The 17,241-nt window shown below is 44.4% G+C and overlaps 1 protein-coding gene across 9 annotated transcripts in view; it reads left to right on the plus strand.

Moving 5' to 3' along the window:
* Window positions 1–17,241, plus strand: part of MACROD2 (MACRO domain containing 2) — an 838,556-nt gene that overhangs the window by 75,501 nt on the left and 745,814 nt on the right. The gene's annotated exons all lie outside the window — the stretch shown is intronic.

A 17,241-nucleotide genomic window follows, 5' to 3' on the forward strand; every position in this document is an offset into this window, starting at 1 on the left:
CTGTCCAACTTTGCACATTGCTTTTGTGGTGGCAGCAGGGGCTGCTACCAGCATGGGCTCTAACAAGGCTGGCATTGGGGTGCTGGGGCAGAACTCATGCTGGCTCTGAGGAAGATGAGAACCTGTTTCCATCACTGGGGTATCGCTGAAGTCAGGAAGCATTTTCCCTGACTTTGTCATCTCCTTGACAGTCTTTTTCCAGTTGGATTTAATGGGTTCGGTCAGTCTTTTCCAAGGACACACAGGGTTCCTCACATCCCGAATTTAGATTTTTGTATTAATTTAGTGATCTGCCTTCTGCAAGGTGAAAAGTGGTCACCCTTTGTGAACTGACATCAGGAATGCTGGACGTTTGCTCTGGAGCATCGCTGTGGGCCGTGCTCATGGCCGTGGGGCTTGTGTGGGACATGCATGGGTACTCATGTTTCAGGGCAGCAGTTCTGGCTGCTTGCAGCTGCTTCCAGCCTTCTTGTGGGAGCAGTGCAGTGTTGGACTGTACTGACCCCAAGCTCAGGGTCATCTTCTTGAAATGGACATCGTCAATGTTACTGCAGTTCCTCTACCAGAGAAACAATTGTATGCAAATACAACCTACTTTGTCTGCATGCATTAAGACTTTCTTTGCACCAACGCTTTCCTTAGTTATTTTTGCATTCCTCATTTCCATTTCTCGAAGTCCATTGTTTTAATGGCATTTCATTCACTTCCAAAGTTTCAAGACATTCTCTTTCTGACACATCTGCCTGTGGCGTTTGCATACAGAGGGCTGTTGTATTTACGTGATGCTGTCTTTTGCTTGCTAAAGAAAACCACATTTTTTAGGAAATACACGTAGCAAATTAGAGCTCTAGGTGCATATTCAGCATTACGAACTGTCAGAAAAAAAAAAAATCCAACATTTTAATACAGTCAGATTTCCAAACTGTGATATACAATAGACTTGGGCTCCCTAAACGCATGTGTATCTTAGAAATGGTCACTGAAGATGGCTGAAAAACTGCTGGGGGTAGAGGTGCAGCTTTATGTTGATCTTAAAGCAGGCTACGTGAACTCAAAACAGGAGTCACCTCTTCCTTCCCTGCGCCCACCCCAGCCTGTAGAGCAGTCTGTGCAGGTCAGACCAGTCCTTCCTTTCCTGGTGCCCCGTGGGTTTTTAGGTTTGAGCTTGAGTGGTGGTGAGCACAAAGGTTCTTTATTTCTCACACGGTTGGAGGAACAGCAGGCAGATGCAGGTCCCAGTCTCTGAGCTTTTGGAGTGACAAGAAGGATGCTGTTACCAGGGAAGGAGAGCATCATCTCATTTCCACAGGCTCATAGCTTTCAGCCACTGCTAACTAGGGCCAGATCTCAGCAGGCTGTGTAAATGTTCACGTACAGAGAGGATTACTGCTATTGCAATGTTAGTTGGCTCTGATCTTTTACTTAATTTGCTATTTCACGTTATATCATAGAAATTACAGAAACTTAAAGCTCTATAAGTAGACAGGTCATATTTTAGACACGTGCCTCTACTAGTAGTATCCAGGTGACATTGGTTGTAGAGCTCATTGCCTGAAATTCGTAACGACACAAGTGCTCTCACTGTTTGGCTGAGCTTTATTTCTTTGTGCTGTATTTTGCTGTCCCTTTACAACCAGTTTATGCAAGTTGTCTGTTGACATACTGAGAATTCAACAGCAGTGTCATCACCGGCCTGCTGGAAGAGAGGGTGCAGTTTGCATTTCAGTGTAGTAACGCAAAGTTAAAATCAATACAGCAAGCTCAGTTCAAGCAGAAGGTGTAGCGTATAGTAAAGTTGTTTTATGTTTTAAGTCCCTTGAAGAGGTGAAATATGGCTTCACTCGGAGCAGTGGCAGGCCACCCCATGATCTCTCTCCTTCGTAGGCTTCCCTTCCACATGATGCCATATGGTATGGAATATCCCTTTGGCCAGTTTAGGTTGGCTGTGGTGGTTCTGTCCCATCCCAGCTCCCTGTGCTCCCCAGCCCCCTTGCTGGCAGGGCAGCAGGTGAAGCTGAGAGGAAAAAAAACATCCTCAGTGGTGTGTTGCCAGTGTCCTAAAACCAAACCATAGCACCATCCCAGGCACTCCAAAGAAAATGAACTCTGTCCCAAGTGAAACCAAGAAGTGGAGCAATGGGTATCCTCCCTGCTGGGACAAGTGCCTCCAGAGGATGGCTGTGCTGCAAACCTTCTGCGTGGTGTTTGCAGCTCTCACCTCTGGAGAAGTTCTTGGGATTCCCCCTCCTCCAGGGACATTTCAAGTTTTACCTTTAACTACATCAAAGTGAAGTCAAATACGTATAAACTTGCCCTAGTACACTGCGTGGCAAATTGAAGGTATGAAAGTAAACTCTGCTCACGTAACAACTTGCTGAATCTTAGTTGTAGAGAAATTAAAAGAACAAAAAAAAATCCATGAATGGAAATAACTTTTTGCACTTTTTCCCCTGATTTCACAGCTAGTTTCTTTGAACTGGGGACCTCACTGAAAAGAGTTTAGTCGTCGTGAATCCAAGTCTTTGGTTCTGGAGATGCGTTTTATGTAAATAATTCATTGAGTCCCTGACTAGAATGTTGTAAATGCCACCGAGAAAAAACAGTGGTAGAAAGCCATTGTTTTTCTAAACACGCCTGCCAGTGTGGATGTGTGTCGGACTCGGGTACAGACATCCTGTGCAGCTCGGAGCTCTTTGATGTGAGCCTTTAAGGATAAGAGATTAACCTCTTTCCCTTGGAGACAAAGAGTTCTTGCTTTTTGTCTTTGTGTAAGGCCATATTCTGAAGTCATCAAAGTCTGTGGAAACCACCCTGTTTGTTTCAGTGGGAACTGGATGAGGAGCGTGATTTCTGCGCTCCTGCATTTCAGAAAGCAACAACTGAACAGAAACTGTGCAGTGAAGTAATAATTGCATCCAGATGAGTTTTTCTCTAAGCGCTCGTGGAGCAGCTGGTGGGTACGGATTGATCTGACCAAATTCAGCTCCATTTGTTTCTGTACATGGGAAAAATCGGATGCAATCTGGAAGCAATTAACACGAAGCCAACAGCCACCCTGAACGGTCCTTTTTAAGTGACTCACAAATAACAGGGCTAGGAATTCCTCGGCGCGAGGGCCGTCACCCATAGCACACTGTGGAAGGTGGTTTTTATTAGCAACGTGACTTCTCTCTTTTTTTTTATATTCCCTTTTTTTTGTGCACCATGGTGTAGGTGTTGTACAGTGCTGGTTGCTTTCCTATTGCTCTGCGCTCTTTGCATCTCATCCCTGTGTGTGATGCATGTATTGCACCCTCAGGGCACAGATCTCTTCCTACGTATAGGTGAGGTCTGGCAGTGGGTTTGTGCTGCCGTGATCCCTTCCTATGCACAGCAGTGCAGGCTGGGCATCGTCCTGCTGCTGCCACTGCTGTTGGATGGCAACAGGAAGAAAAGGCATTGTGCTACCTCACCCGACTGCGATCCTGTCTCTAAAAATGGACCATAAATATATCCCAGCCATTTCAGTGAAATTATTTGTGGTGTTTTGAGCAGGGAAGATACGAAGGCAGGGTCCCCATGTCTTTTTGCCATGAGATTATGCTGAACTGCTGAGCCGTTGCTGCTTTAACCACGGATCCTGTGAAAATAGGTGCAAAAAAAAAAAAGGTTAAAAAGTTTTAACATTGATTTATTTGTCTTTTACAGATAGTGTATGTGGGAATGGAAACATTCACAGAATCATAGAATCTTTTGAGCTGGAAGGGACCTTTAAAGGCCATCTGAACTAACTGCCTGCACTGAGCAGGGACACCCACAGCACCATCAGTGCTCACAGCCCCATCCAGCCTGACCTTGGCTGTCTGCAGGGATGGGGCACCACCACCTCCCTGGGCAACCTGTGCCACTGCCTCACTGCCCTTAGTGTAAAAAAAAACTTCTTCCCGGTATCCAATCTTTGAAACCATTTCTCTTTGTTGTGTCACAACAGACCCTGCTAAAGAAAGAGTCTGTTCCTTCCTTCTTACAGCCCCTTCAGATACTGACAGCCACTCTCAGGTCTCCCAGAGCCTTCCCTTCTCTTCTGCAGGCTGCACAGCCCAGCTCTCAGCCTGTCCTCACAGGGAGGTGTTCCATCCCTGGGCTCATTTCTGTGGCCCTCTGGACGCTCTCCAACAGCTCCATGTCTCTCCTGTACTGAGCACTCCCCATCTGGACGCAGTGCTCCAGGTGAGGTCTCACAGCACGGAGCAGAGGGGCAGATCCCCTCCCTCACCCTGCTGGCCACGCTGCTTTGGATGCAGCCCAGGATGTGGTTGGCTCTCTGGGCTGCGAGGGCACAGTGCTGGCTCATGTCCAGCTTGCCATTCTTAGGTATGCTTTTTAAAATAGCTGTAGTAATGGAGGACGTTTCTTAAGGTGAAGAAGGAATTTAAGAAAAGTGCACTGATGGAAAACCAGCAAGATGTAATTTACTCCCGAGCTTCTAAAAGAGAGAAACAAAATTAACATTGTGAAATTTTATTATGACTAGCTGAGCTGTAACATAATAGAGTAAATCTCCCAGTATTATGTAATAAAATTAGTCAAAAGATGACAAAAGCATAAAGAATGCACTAATGAAAAAGCCTTGCAGGACTCGTATTTAAATTGGATTGTGCCAGATTGATTTATGCGAGCGTATAAGTGCAGCCGGCTCACAGCGTTTGTGGGAGCAGTGACATTATCCTTGTGGCTGCTCTCTCTCTTTTCCTTTCTGTGTGTTTTTTGAAGGACTGGAAGTACAGTGCTGAGTCTAAGAGCGTTGTCAATTAGAGATTACTGGGCATGGATAAATGTTTTCTTGCGTATTTTGAGGATATCCTTAGGAACAAGCAAAAAAGCTATGGGTGACTGTAAGGTGGGGAGTGATGGGATGGCTCAGCTGGGATGCATGTGAAGCCGTCAGCAGAAAACTTCTCTCTGGAGCAGCATCAGTGCGTTTCAGAGCAGGCATCCCCTGGCATGGCTGAGATTGCAGGCCAGAGCTCTGCATGTGCTGCTATTTCCAAACACCAAACGCAGGCAGAGCCTCTTTCCTTGCAGCATTGTGCCTGTGTACCCTGCTGTCGCTGCGGTGCCTGCAAGCAGGGCGAGTGCCGGCAGCTGCTCTTTATACTTAAAATGTTACAAAAAAGAGTATTTAATTTGTAGCTGTGACAAATGAGAGGAAGCAGGCTTATCAAGTTCCATGCCAGCTCCCTGGCTTTTCTCCTCTCCTACTTTCCGCCACCCCCTATCTGCTGGTAGAGATACCTGTTGGTGCTGCATCAGGAAGTTGCTTCTAGCTGCAGCATGTAACTGTTGTCAGTGCTGGAGTATTGCAAGACACCAGGGCCAGCTCCTGCTGGTGTGTTTTACCATCATGAGACTGAACTGTCTGCAAGCTGTTTTAAACAACAAAAAAGTGCATTTGTCTTGGAGCTGCTCTGCAATGCGAGTTATAAAGTAGCAACATGCAGTGGGAGAGAGCAAAGCATGAGAATATAGGAACTGGCAACAGCTTTTATAAAGTGGGATCAATTGTGTTGAAGAAGGATACAGATGTAGTACTGAGGGATGTGTTTTAGTGGGGGAATATTGGTGGTGGGTCGATGGTTGGATGGGATGATCTTGGAGGTCTTTTCCAACCTTGGTGATTCTGTGAATTTCAACAGAGGAGAAGCAGGGATGTAGTCTGACCAGCCATAATGCTGACTGCTCGGGGCAGCAGTTGGATGCCATAGGATGCACCAAGTGCTCAGATGATGCCCACTCTCAGAATCCTCCTGGCTCGCTTGGGCTGCAGCCCTGTGTTGGGATGTGGATATTTCTGCTATGGAGAGCACCCAACCTTCCCCATGACACACTGAGATAACACTCAGTCCCTGCTGGTCATGTTCCACCCACACATGCAATTTGTCCATGAAGCACAGCTGTCTGGGTGCACACGATCTGAATTGAGGCCGTCTGCCATACTCTTGTTTTTCCCCATACAAGCGTTTCTGTGTGTAATTTATCTACCCAAAGCTGACTGTTGAACACGAGAACAAGGTTTTTGTTGTCTTTTGAGAATGCATCACGTGATGTTTCCTTTTCTGAATGAAGATCCTGGTATCTTATTCTTCTGGTGCTTGGTTTCACTGGATATCTTGCATTTCTGTTGATAAAAATGCTCCTGTGGGAGTTTTTATTAGGTGTGACAGTGCTGTTTGCAAGCCACATTACAGCTAAATGGTCGGCTTTTTAGAAGTGCTCATTGTCAGATGAAACCCACCTCATTTATGTCAGTGGTAAACCCTTCATTAATACCCAGAGTTGCATGGCTAAGGCAGCACATGAGCACTTCTCAAAACCGTGCACTCGGAAGGTGCCTGTCTGCTTTCAGCACTGACAGGATAACAAGCTCATTGCTGCTGCTGCAACGCTAGGACCTGGCCATTTGCAAAATATGAGGCAGGAACTTGCTTTACAATTCATGAACGAGCCTTTCAGACAGTAGCTTCAGACACAAATGAAATTTGTGAATGCTTCTGGAGTAAATTGCTGGGTTTGAGTGCATTTTGTTATGTATCGGGAAATGAAAATTATACTTGGATACCCAAGTCCTAAAGCAGAGTGTAATTTGGCATTTGTGCATAAGATTTCTGAGCAAGAATGGTGGGGGACTACTGAAACAATTCTGTATTTAGTTGTGCATGTAATGGGTGAAGTTGGTTATTCAGCAGTTGCACTGTAAATACAGCAGGTTGGCTAATGAGGTGGCTATAAAGGCAAAATGTTGTAGTTAGTGAGTGCATCAAGATAAGCCTATTTTTCATGTGTATATAACTAAGCATCTTGGAGAAGCCCTGCTTGGTTCGTAGCTGTAAGAAGCTCTGCCTGCTTTAAGTAGGACTGCTGTGCACGTTCAGCATTACTAAAAGCAGTTGCCAGGGCTTTCGGTGTGGCTGCTGTGCTGGCCTTTGGGTGAAAGCATGGGGTGAAGTGCAGGTGGGACCAGTGGGATTGCAGCTCTCCCCTGCACAGCGCTGTGCAGCTGGGTGTGGGGCTGGGCTGTGCCAAGGCTGCGTGGCACACAGACAGAAGGAGGGCACGTTTGGGGGATGCTGGAGGGCTAGGAACCTGCTGTGGAGCTTGGCTTGCAGAGAGCTTTCTGCCTCTTTCATGTCTGATGATAATTAAGCGGTCCATTTTTATTTAACTCCTTGCAAATAAGGTTGTAATTAAGCAATAAGTTATGCAAGGGGAGGTGGAGCATCAGCAAATGTCTGCTGCTCGCGGGAGCTTAGGACAAAAACACTTACTGTAAAATTAGCGTTAAAGCAAACAGGAGGTGCTGTAGGAAAAGGAGACAGATCCTGTAAGTGGAAATGGGGATTGAATTAATTTTCTTAGTGTTAGGCTGAACTGAAAAAATGTGAAGTCAAATATGTATCCCTTTTAATGTGGTTGCTGTGTTATCACCGCAAATGGAAAAGAAATGCATCTGTAACCAGATAAGAAGATGCTATCAGATAGTTTTAATTTTAATTAAGTTTTAACCGATTGGAGGAATAGATATTTAAAGAATTAATTAAAATGTTCTCTGTATAAGAGATTTAAGTATAGGAAATGAGTTAATTGTGCTATCAAAGGGGATCTGTGCTTTGCAAGCTGTTTTGCGATGCCGAAACAGCATCTTCGTGTGGATGATAGGAGCTGGTGGGGAAGCCCAAAGCTGGTGATGGCCTGCAGTGGTAAAAGTAACTGCTGGGCTCCTTGTGTCCCTGAGTGCCAAGCAGGTGGTTTCGGTTTCAGGCTGGGTGGGTGGCACTACTCAAAATACTTGAGATAGTTGGGTGCCATTTGATTGCATTACAGCAACCCTGTATCTCACGAGTAGGATTGTTGAGGCGGTTTGAACGTCTCAAAGGCTGAGGTCTTCAATAACCTTTGTAATTTGTATCTCTCTTGATAACCTTGCGCCGCTGACTTTGTTTTATTTTCACGCTGCGGAACATATGAAGCTGCTGCCGGAGTTCCTCGAGGATCCAATCATGCCTTATTCAGTATTTTCATTAGCAGCCTTTGCAGAAGAATTAGAAGTATGCTAAATACATTTACGGGCTCTAAGGCTGAGAGGCCTTGGCCGTGCGGGGGAGGAGGACTGGATTATTACGTGCTAAGAAATACTTTCTTCTGTCATTAATTGCTTTCAGAAGAACTCTGTGCACCTAAGGAGAGATGATATTAATTTCTTCTATAAACTCAGGCTCGTCATAATCACAGAGTCATAGAATCATAGAATGGCCTGGGTTGAAAAGGACCACAATGATCATCTTAGTTTCAACCCCCCCTGCTATGTGCAGGGTCGCCAACCACCAGACCAGGCTGACCATCATCAGTTGGGAGCAGCAAAGAAAGCAGGTGTTTGTGTTTGGGAAATAGAACCGGGGCTGTGGTGCAGGAGAGGGCTGCGACGAGCAGTCAGTCAGGCTGGAAGGAGCCGGCCTTCTGGGCCTTGCGGCAGTGAAGCCTGCGCTTGGCAGAGCGTGGTGGTGGGGGAACTTGCTTTAAGCAACTGGTTTGAAAGGAAAAAGCAAAGCTTCCAGAGGAGAAGTCTTTTCAAAGCAGAAGTAATGTATAGGCAGAGCTGTCTTCCTTGAAGATATACGTCTCTGTGGCTGCATGGCCATGCCAGGCTTCTTGAGTCACCTTTGAGTAGTTGCAAGCCTGTCAGTGAGCTCTACTAAAATATACCTTCCTCCCACTCCCTGCCTGCTAGCAGCACTTTGAGAGAGAATTGCCTTTACAATGTCCTAGGGTGTCTGCTGGGCTTTTATTCCCTGATTTTAAACGAGTTTTTAAATGAGAGGAGGGGAGGTGAAAAATGTTGGCCCGTTTAATGCTGTCGCTTAATGATCTGAGCCCCTGTTTGTGGAGAGATGGCTTATCTTGAGCTGTTCTTTCCTCTTCTTACCCGTTTTCCAGGAGAGTATCTCCTATTGTGTTAAGGCAATAACCCTTTTTATATAGGTCAGCATATGGTATTAATGAGCTTTTGTACCCTGGTTATAAATGTCACCCACGTCTCCTGGAGAAGTGGGGAATAGAAAATATTGCCTGGATTTGTTCTTTTCCTTTTAGCAGTGGATGTGTGAAGCGGTTGACCTTCTGATAGGAAGAAGAGCCTACTGATTAATCAGATCCTTTTAGTTTTTGTCATTTAAAATACAATCCCAGAGACCCAAGGATGCGGTGCTTGTCTTCAAAAGCACCAACTTCAGGAAAACCTAAGAAATGAAGTCGCTATGAGATAGGTGGGCCCATAATGAGAGAAGTTTGCTGGAAACTTGCAAGTAGAAGCTGAGAACTTCAGTATTTTTTTTTTTTTTGTGAAACCACAGTATGTGCAGAAGTGTTCAGCTTGGATGAAGCTCGGCCTACAGCAGAACAATGTGGGCTGCATCTGACAGCAGAACCAATGCTGCTGGACATGTCATTGGGGCAGACTGAGCTGGTGTCAGGACTGGCCAGGACGTTAGACCGGGTGTAGCGTGTCTTAGTCCCTGCAGATGACAGGTATAGGATGATGTGTTGCATAGCCCGGGAAGCAAACCAATGGGAATGGAACCTAAGTTTCACAGAGCTGGCTGTAGGAGTTCTTGCTATTTTGTTTCCCCTTAGCAGTGGCTGCTTCAGTGCAGCATTACTACAGGTGAGATGAGGTAGCCCCCGTGCTGTTGCCTCTATTCCTTTTTCAGCCCCAGATATCTTGGCAAACAAGGGGTTGAACATCTGCAGTTTTGCTTAATCAAACAGCCCCATAATGCTGCAAGCAAAGAACAAGGGGTAGCTGAATGCATTTGAGGTAGCTTAATAAATTAGTATTAGTGTTGTAATTTGCATTGTCTTTACTTTTGAATTTCAACTATATAGCAAAAATTACTTGGAAGGGCCATTAATTTTAGCATAGGAGTGATGATGCTATATGTAGGAGAACATCTGGCTACATGCTCATCTCTTTATTTTAAAGGAAAATGTTTGATGATACATAGAACTGTAGAATCACCAAGGTTTGAAAAGACCTCTAAGATCATCTAGCCCAACCTACCACCATATTTAATGTGAAGATAAATGTAAACCATTGATATACTTTTCTCTTGCAAGGAAAGTGGAGAAGATGAAGTCCTGATAATTCTTCCCATTTGTGCTATGGCTGTGCATAATGTGCTTGGGAGAGCATTCTTAAATGGGAAAGTATCGCATTGTGAAACAGACCGGTTGGTCTGCTCTTGCTTGCCTTTCACTATTTGATAGCTGTTTTCATGCCTTTAGTGCATCTTCTGTTCCTGTGGAATATTGCCATGATTCCTTTTGTTGCTGCTGTAGTTCAGCTGAGAATTACTGACAAGTTGTAAGGTTATAGATTGCAAGGACTTTTAAAAATAATCAGTGAAGAAACAATATTGTGAGAAAGCCTTAAAACCTTTTTTACTTTCTGTGCCTGGAGCAATCTTCAAGAGCTTCTGGAGTTTCTCACTCAGTTGAGCTATGGAAGTTGGTCACTACAGTGAGCAGAAGGGTTTTTTTTTTTTTCCTTTTTGTTATTTCCTGTTAGTTTTATTCTAACGTGTCATACCTGCAGTTGCCATCGTTACCTTTCACCATACACAGTGTTTTTTTTTTTTGGGCAAGTGCAATGATTACACCTGCAAAACTGTCCGTTCAACAACAAAACTCCCAGCACTCTGCAGTTTTCAGGCAAGCTGCACACTCAGCACATGATCACATATCCCAGGTATTAAGTAACGAGTAATTCTTGGAGAAATTATTGAAATAAGCAAATCTGGGTCAGTCCAGAGGAGAGGAAGAAGGAACCGGCACCGTGCTTCTTGCTGCTGCACATGCACTGAGCGGGCAATGCTTGCACTGTGAAGGTGGGCCATTTGCTCATACCGCATCATTTGGATACATAATGTCCCCAGACCATCCTGTTGCTCCTCTTAATTTTTCTATGAATAGATAGAAAAAGAAAAAAGTTGTTCTTCTGCCTCAGCAGTGTTTGCAGGCCCTTGGAGGAGCAGAGGAGCACTCCTTGCCTGCCTGTTCTTGCTGTTGTTCGGACCATGGTCCCCATAACACAACCTGGATCCGCTCAGCCCAATGCCAAATGGCAGGGAGTACAGCACCTTCTTTTATTGCTTTTTTGGGGAGAGCTGCAGTAAACTTCAGTAATCCCTAATTTGACGCTGGAGGATAAATGTAACATGGCTCTTGGGCAGACTTAGTCTGTATTCTTTTATGCTCCTGTTTGCTTTGAGGTTTAGGAGGCCCATTGATTTGCACCTGCTCAGTTCTTGTCCCTGTTACTGCATTTGTTTCAAGGAAACAGGAGGTGTGGCTGTCCACTGGCCAGGGCTCGCAGAGGTGGCAGCACTCCGGGTGGGGACATGCTTCCCCATCCCTACAGGCAAGTTAGCGGGCTGCCAGGTGTGCCAACAAATGCTGTGGCAGGTCTCCAGTTCCCAGCAGTGCCTGGTATGGCCATTCTCCTCCCTTCGGGAATGCAGATGAGGGAATGAGAGGCAGTGATGGAGCTCAGGGAGCAGCCTGGCCACGGTGTGAGCAAGGAAGCTGCTGCTGGAAGGAGGCATGGAGTATCTTTCTGTGTCATAGTGGCTGTGCAGAGCACCTCAAGCAGCCTGGGGAGGGCTCACACCCTGCCCATGTCCCCTCGTGCCAGGGGACCTGGGTGTACCGAGGCATTGGCTGCTCCTATGTTCCCATGCTGATGGCAAACGTTTTGTTCATCTCCTCTTATTTCCCACTGAAGTGGTTGTATCACCTAATTGCTACAAAAGGCAATGTATTATCCAGACTAGGCTATTTTGGATGGATGCTTCACTTGTAGCCTTTCAAAGTGCTGAGTGTGTTTAAATTGGTTTGGGGATATTATATAGAAGGATAAAGTTAGTCTTCAGTAGTGTGAGGAGAAGCAACAATAGGGAAATATTATTATTAATTTTTAACCCAGCAGTATTTAGTATGGCAGAGAGCAGCATGAAGGAGAAAACCGAAACAAAATAGTCAATTTCCTGTCAAAAATGTGCAGACTGGGGCAGCTCCCATCCTATGAAGACAGTGTTGGCTACTCCTGAGCCCTCAGCAGCTGGAAAGCCTGGGATTAGAGCAACTTGCATCCTTAGATTTTGTACCGGATCGTGGGATTGAAGTCACTTTGATAGATTCTTTTGGAGGATTTGGTGGAGCATGGATTTTTGGGGGAGCCTGTGGAAGAATGAGGTGGGTTTCTCGCCTTGCAGGCCTACCAGCTCCATGCTGCAGTGTGTGTTAAGCAACCCTGCGCTTCCCACAGTAGTGGGATACTCCTCAGTGGGATGCAGAAAATGCTCCTCAAACCATCTCCCTTCCAGCAGTTCTGGGGAGCTTCCAGGTGCTTTGGGGAGTTAGAGGTATTCTTACATGGAACCTTTTGTCAATACATCTGGTTTCATGAGGGTTCTTTTTTTTTCTCTTTATTTTTCCCATCAGTAACTCAGGTTACCTACCTGCAACTTATCGTAGCATGATTTTTCTCCGATTAGCATCTTAGTTTAATGGATCTCCTTCCTTTCCCTTTCATCCTCTCGGTAGCATCCTAAAAGCTAAATTGGCAAACCACTTTTTTTTTTTTGCTTTAATACTTAATGACTGAAAAGATATAGATGCTTTTTTTAAAAAAGTCAGCTGGTTGATACACAGGGAGATGTTTACAAACTGTGCTGCTCAGACAGTTCTTTACTTCTACGTAGAATGGGTATTAGAATCTATCAGGAGGCCAGAGGAAGAAAAGGCCTTAAAGAAAACGTGTGTGTGATAGCTAGGATTGGGTTTGAATTCAAGTAGACTGAAGGTTACCATTTCTTGTGCAGCTGAGGCTGGGCATTACTTCCCAGCATCCATGCTTGAAAGTTGTGCCACTTGTTTTGGGGGGATTCTTTTAAGGCCTAGCATAAGGCAGTGATAGATCTCATGGTTTGGGAGAGTCGCTGTCAGTGTTTTTGTTGGAGGTTGCAGTGGGCTCCTCTCAGTGCCTTGGTCTGTGCTGAGGGATGTGGGAAGCAGCTCAGCCCCAGTACCTGCTGCGTCCTCCAGCCAGACAGCCACGAAGGACCTGAACGCTTAACGTGTAGATACGCCTTCAGCAACCAAGTGGCTGTTCTTATTTTCAGCGTCATTCAGTTCTGAGATGTAGAAATACTACTTTGTGGTCTTAAACCACTGCCTAAGAATTCCTAGAGGCAGCATTGTGGGTGGCTTCTTAGCAATATCTGATTTTTATTTATTTTTCTTCAGCATCGTGTGTTTGTAAGGTCGGGTAACAGCTGGTGATTTCCAGGGTTAATATGCTGGGATGTGCCTTCCTTCGATTGAACAGCAAACTCTTGTAGGAGATTTTAGCCTGTTCCGCTGTATGTGAACAAGTGTAATTAGCAGTGAAGAGGTTTTTATATGGAAATCGGTTGCGTTTACTTGAGCAAATTTTCTTAATGAGCCTAACTTAAAAAGAAAGGGTTAAAAAAGAAAAGAGAAATAAAAGAAAGAGGATCTCACAGGCTCTTACAGCCTTGGTAGTGCTGAACCTTCCTGACCCATCGAGATACCAGCATGCACTCCCTCATAGCCAAACCCCGCTCAGTAGATAGCTTGGGGAGCTGGGCAGGACCAGGGAATAGAGATTCTTTGTGTCCCGGGCTGTAGGCTGTTACTGCATCGGGGAGAAATTAAAAGGTTATTAGTGGACAGGATCGGTAACGTCCATTAAGGTTCTGCGACAGTAAAATTAATGCTTTTCAAACATTAGGCACAGAGGCTCAGCGTGATCAGCTAATGCCCTAAAATTGTGTTTACTCGCTGGGTTAGCTCTTACCCAGGATTTGGCTTTCGCTCTGTTAATGAGCTCCTGTTCCCTATGGGCAGTCAAGTATCCGTCAGGTTTCAGAAATAAGTGCTTATTGGTGAAGATCATTGAAACCAGGTAAACAAACCGCGACCGAATGGAGATTCTGCAGGTGCCCGCGCTGCTGTGTGCTGTTCAAACTTCAGGAGACAAAATAAGCTGTTTGGAGTTGGTTTCGTACTGGAGGAGTCCAGTGCAAATAACTTACGTTGTTAATTAACATGAGGGATGAGCGTGTACTACAAGCTCTCTAAAAGAGATGAAGCCTTGGGTGTTGCGTGTACTAATGGAGTAAGAGGTACAAAGTGGCTTCCTAAATCCTCTCCCTTGTCCCAGCAGCTGCATTCCTGGGTAGAAGGTTTCACTTTTTGAAATGTTATTTGATTGCTTTCCCGTTGAATCTGTGGAAAAACAACAGTTAAAAGCCTGAGAAGCATTGTTGTAAGATCTGGGAAACTGAAGTTTGTGGGGTGTCGTTTTACCTTCGCTCACCACCCCAAGTATACACGCACTGATGTGTTATAAGTGTTAAATTGAAATTGTCAAACAGTTCGCTTTGATGTTCAGTTAAACTGAAAGACTGAGAGTGAAATTATTTATGCCAGTTAAGAAAATCAAGTCAAGCAAAACAAAACAATAAAAACGCACAAAAACCCACTCCTAAACAGAAGGAATCCCTACCCCCCAGCAAACACCCGCTTTCGCATGGAAGTCCATTTGCCAGGTGGGCATTTATCAGAGACACAGCCCAACGGAGGAAAGAGTATTACATGAATAGGGTGCGTATTTCTGATCTTACAGATCTTTGAAAATATTCAGCTTAAATGAAAAGGTTCAGTTATGCATAATACGTGCATAAATTAATCCTGTAAATGATGCTCCTGTGCTTACTGATGTAAGACCAAGGGCAGCCCCTTGGTTTGAACAAGAGAGCAGGCCCTCCGTGTCCGTGGCTATAGATAGGCACTGCTTAAGTCCCCCACGGGTCAGGCACTGGGCTCTGACCTGCTCCTTGGTTTGGGGACTTAAGAGGGCTGCTCAGGACAGAGCATCAGCCTCTATGGATGCTATCAGCCCACTTCAACAAGTCAGATTATTTAATTAGCCCTATTAAGACACTTCTATTTTTATAACTTATTTATGAGTGCTCTTGCTAAGCTGAAAGGTCTGGATTCGGGTTTCAAAAAGTGTTTTCAGCTCTTGGTGGTGTTAGCAGTCTTGGGAGGTTTTATACCACGACTCCGTTGCGTTTTGATCCTAAGCAAGCAAAGAGGCAGCAAGTGGTGGAAGTCTGCTGATACACTTTGGTCCTGAAATCCTGTTCTTTGGGTTTCAGAGGTAGCTTCTGACAAACCTTTGCTTAGAGATATGTATGGAGTGGTAGGATGCTGCAGCGCTGCATTGCTGGTCAGCTGCTGGCCATTGCCATCTCCTCCTTGGAAGGGGAATGGAGTTGCTGGCTGCTTGCACCTTGGATCCCTGACAATCCCAGGAGCTGCTAGAGGACAGTTATTTGTCCTAACATCTGTATTGTTGAAGTGCTTTGGTTGCCACACGGGGTATGAATGTTCCCCAGCAATCATTAATGCTGCATGAAAATGAGCATCCTGATGGATGTTAGTAAATGGCATGTGAGGGTTGCTTTGAACTAGGTGCTGTGCAGCTGTTTTACTGAGATACATGTTGTTTTTGTCTACGTTTTTACGAGGATCAGGAAACAATCTGATGATTTACTATGGAGAATAAATCCAGTGTGCATGTTGACCAAAAAAAGATTATGTGTCCAGGCTGATACACAGTTATATCTTCAGAGGGTTTGAAACAGCTCTAATTTGATTGTTAGAGGAAAACTCCTTCAGCATCCCCCAAATTAAATGCATTTACAAAGACAAAATAGACTTCAAAGCATAAAATTTTCATGCCTGGATTCAGTCTGTTGTCTTTCTTTCTGATGAACCACTGCTGGATGGTGTGGAAAAAGAAACTCCCCAGATGTGGAGTCAGTAGATGCTTTGTAAAAATTGCAGTTGTGGTAAGCACTTGCTTGTGGCTTGAAGCTTGTTGTTGTGGTGACACTTAGGAAACAGTTAATTAAACAAAGCTCAATCCCAAGGTGATCCTGAAGCACTGTGTGATGAGCGTGCCTCTGTGGACTTGAAAGAAAGGTTAAGCTGTTTTGAAAGCAGAGGATATCCAAGTGAGTGAAGGCTCCATCCAAAACCAAAACTAATCTGGTTTGGAGAAACAGAGGTAGGTGGCATTTGCCAGTTCATGTTCGAAGATCTTGTCCAACTGCAGTTGCAGACAAACACACAAAATGATACCCTCTTACTTAAGACAGAAAACTAAATATGAACTCATTGCGTTATATCATCAATGAGTTATTTGAATAGTAAATAAGGCTTTTTATTACTTTCATTCTTGCTTTATTGCATTTGCAATACTACACAATATGTACAGCATTGGCACAATATAGCTTGCAAGCTAGCTGGAGCGTTAGCAGAATTGGTAATGGTGTTCCAAAGCCATAATGCTTTGATTGTGGTACTGTTAAAGCCAGGAAAAAACAAAAACACAACCCCAGACCCCAACAGTTGTTGCGTTTCAGGCTGTTGTACAGAGTTAGGAAGTAACAGCTTAAAAATGAAGCAAATGTAGTTATGGAACTTACTGAGATGAGACAAAATTAATATGGCTTCCAAAGTACCTGTTTTGGTTTTTTTTTTTGGTGTCAGCTTTCAGGATAAAACAGAACTGTGAGCAAGTGAGGATAGCAGTATAAATCAAGAAAAGGGGCAATAATAAGGAATGTGAAAGATAATGGGCATAATATTTTAACATGGAAGATGCCGATTAAGTTAACTCTGAACAGGGGCGTAGGCCGTGTTGAAAAACATTTCACTCGTTGCTCTGAAATTAAATATCGAACAGCACACTGAAATAACATGGATTTTAAAAGTTGAGATAAATTTAATGTGGATTCATTTTATTTTGATAAATTGATTTGAGGATACTGCTGAATGAAGTAATCTGATTCGTCTGAATATACAGCCGTCTAATAGAATGGATGAATGGATGTATGTACTGGTGCTAGAGTGTATTGCATGCTCTAACTGGAGTGTTAGGTTAAGTAGAAGTCTTGAGAGATGGTCATGACAAGCAGCAGAAATTTTTGTAAATATCAAAAGAAAAAAAATACAGCCTTAAGTTTGAAATGAATCTTTCACTTGCCAAATTAACACAAGCTTCACATTATGTGTGTTTTCTAAAAGTTGGCGTAGAACTTGAAGATCTTGTAT

The sequence above is a fragment of the Gallus gallus genome, chromosome 3 (assembly GCF_016699485.2).
Source record: "Gallus gallus isolate bGalGal1 chromosome 3, bGalGal1.mat.broiler.GRCg7b, whole genome shotgun sequence".
Taxonomy (NCBI): Eukaryota; Metazoa; Chordata; class Aves; order Galliformes; family Phasianidae; genus Gallus; species Gallus gallus.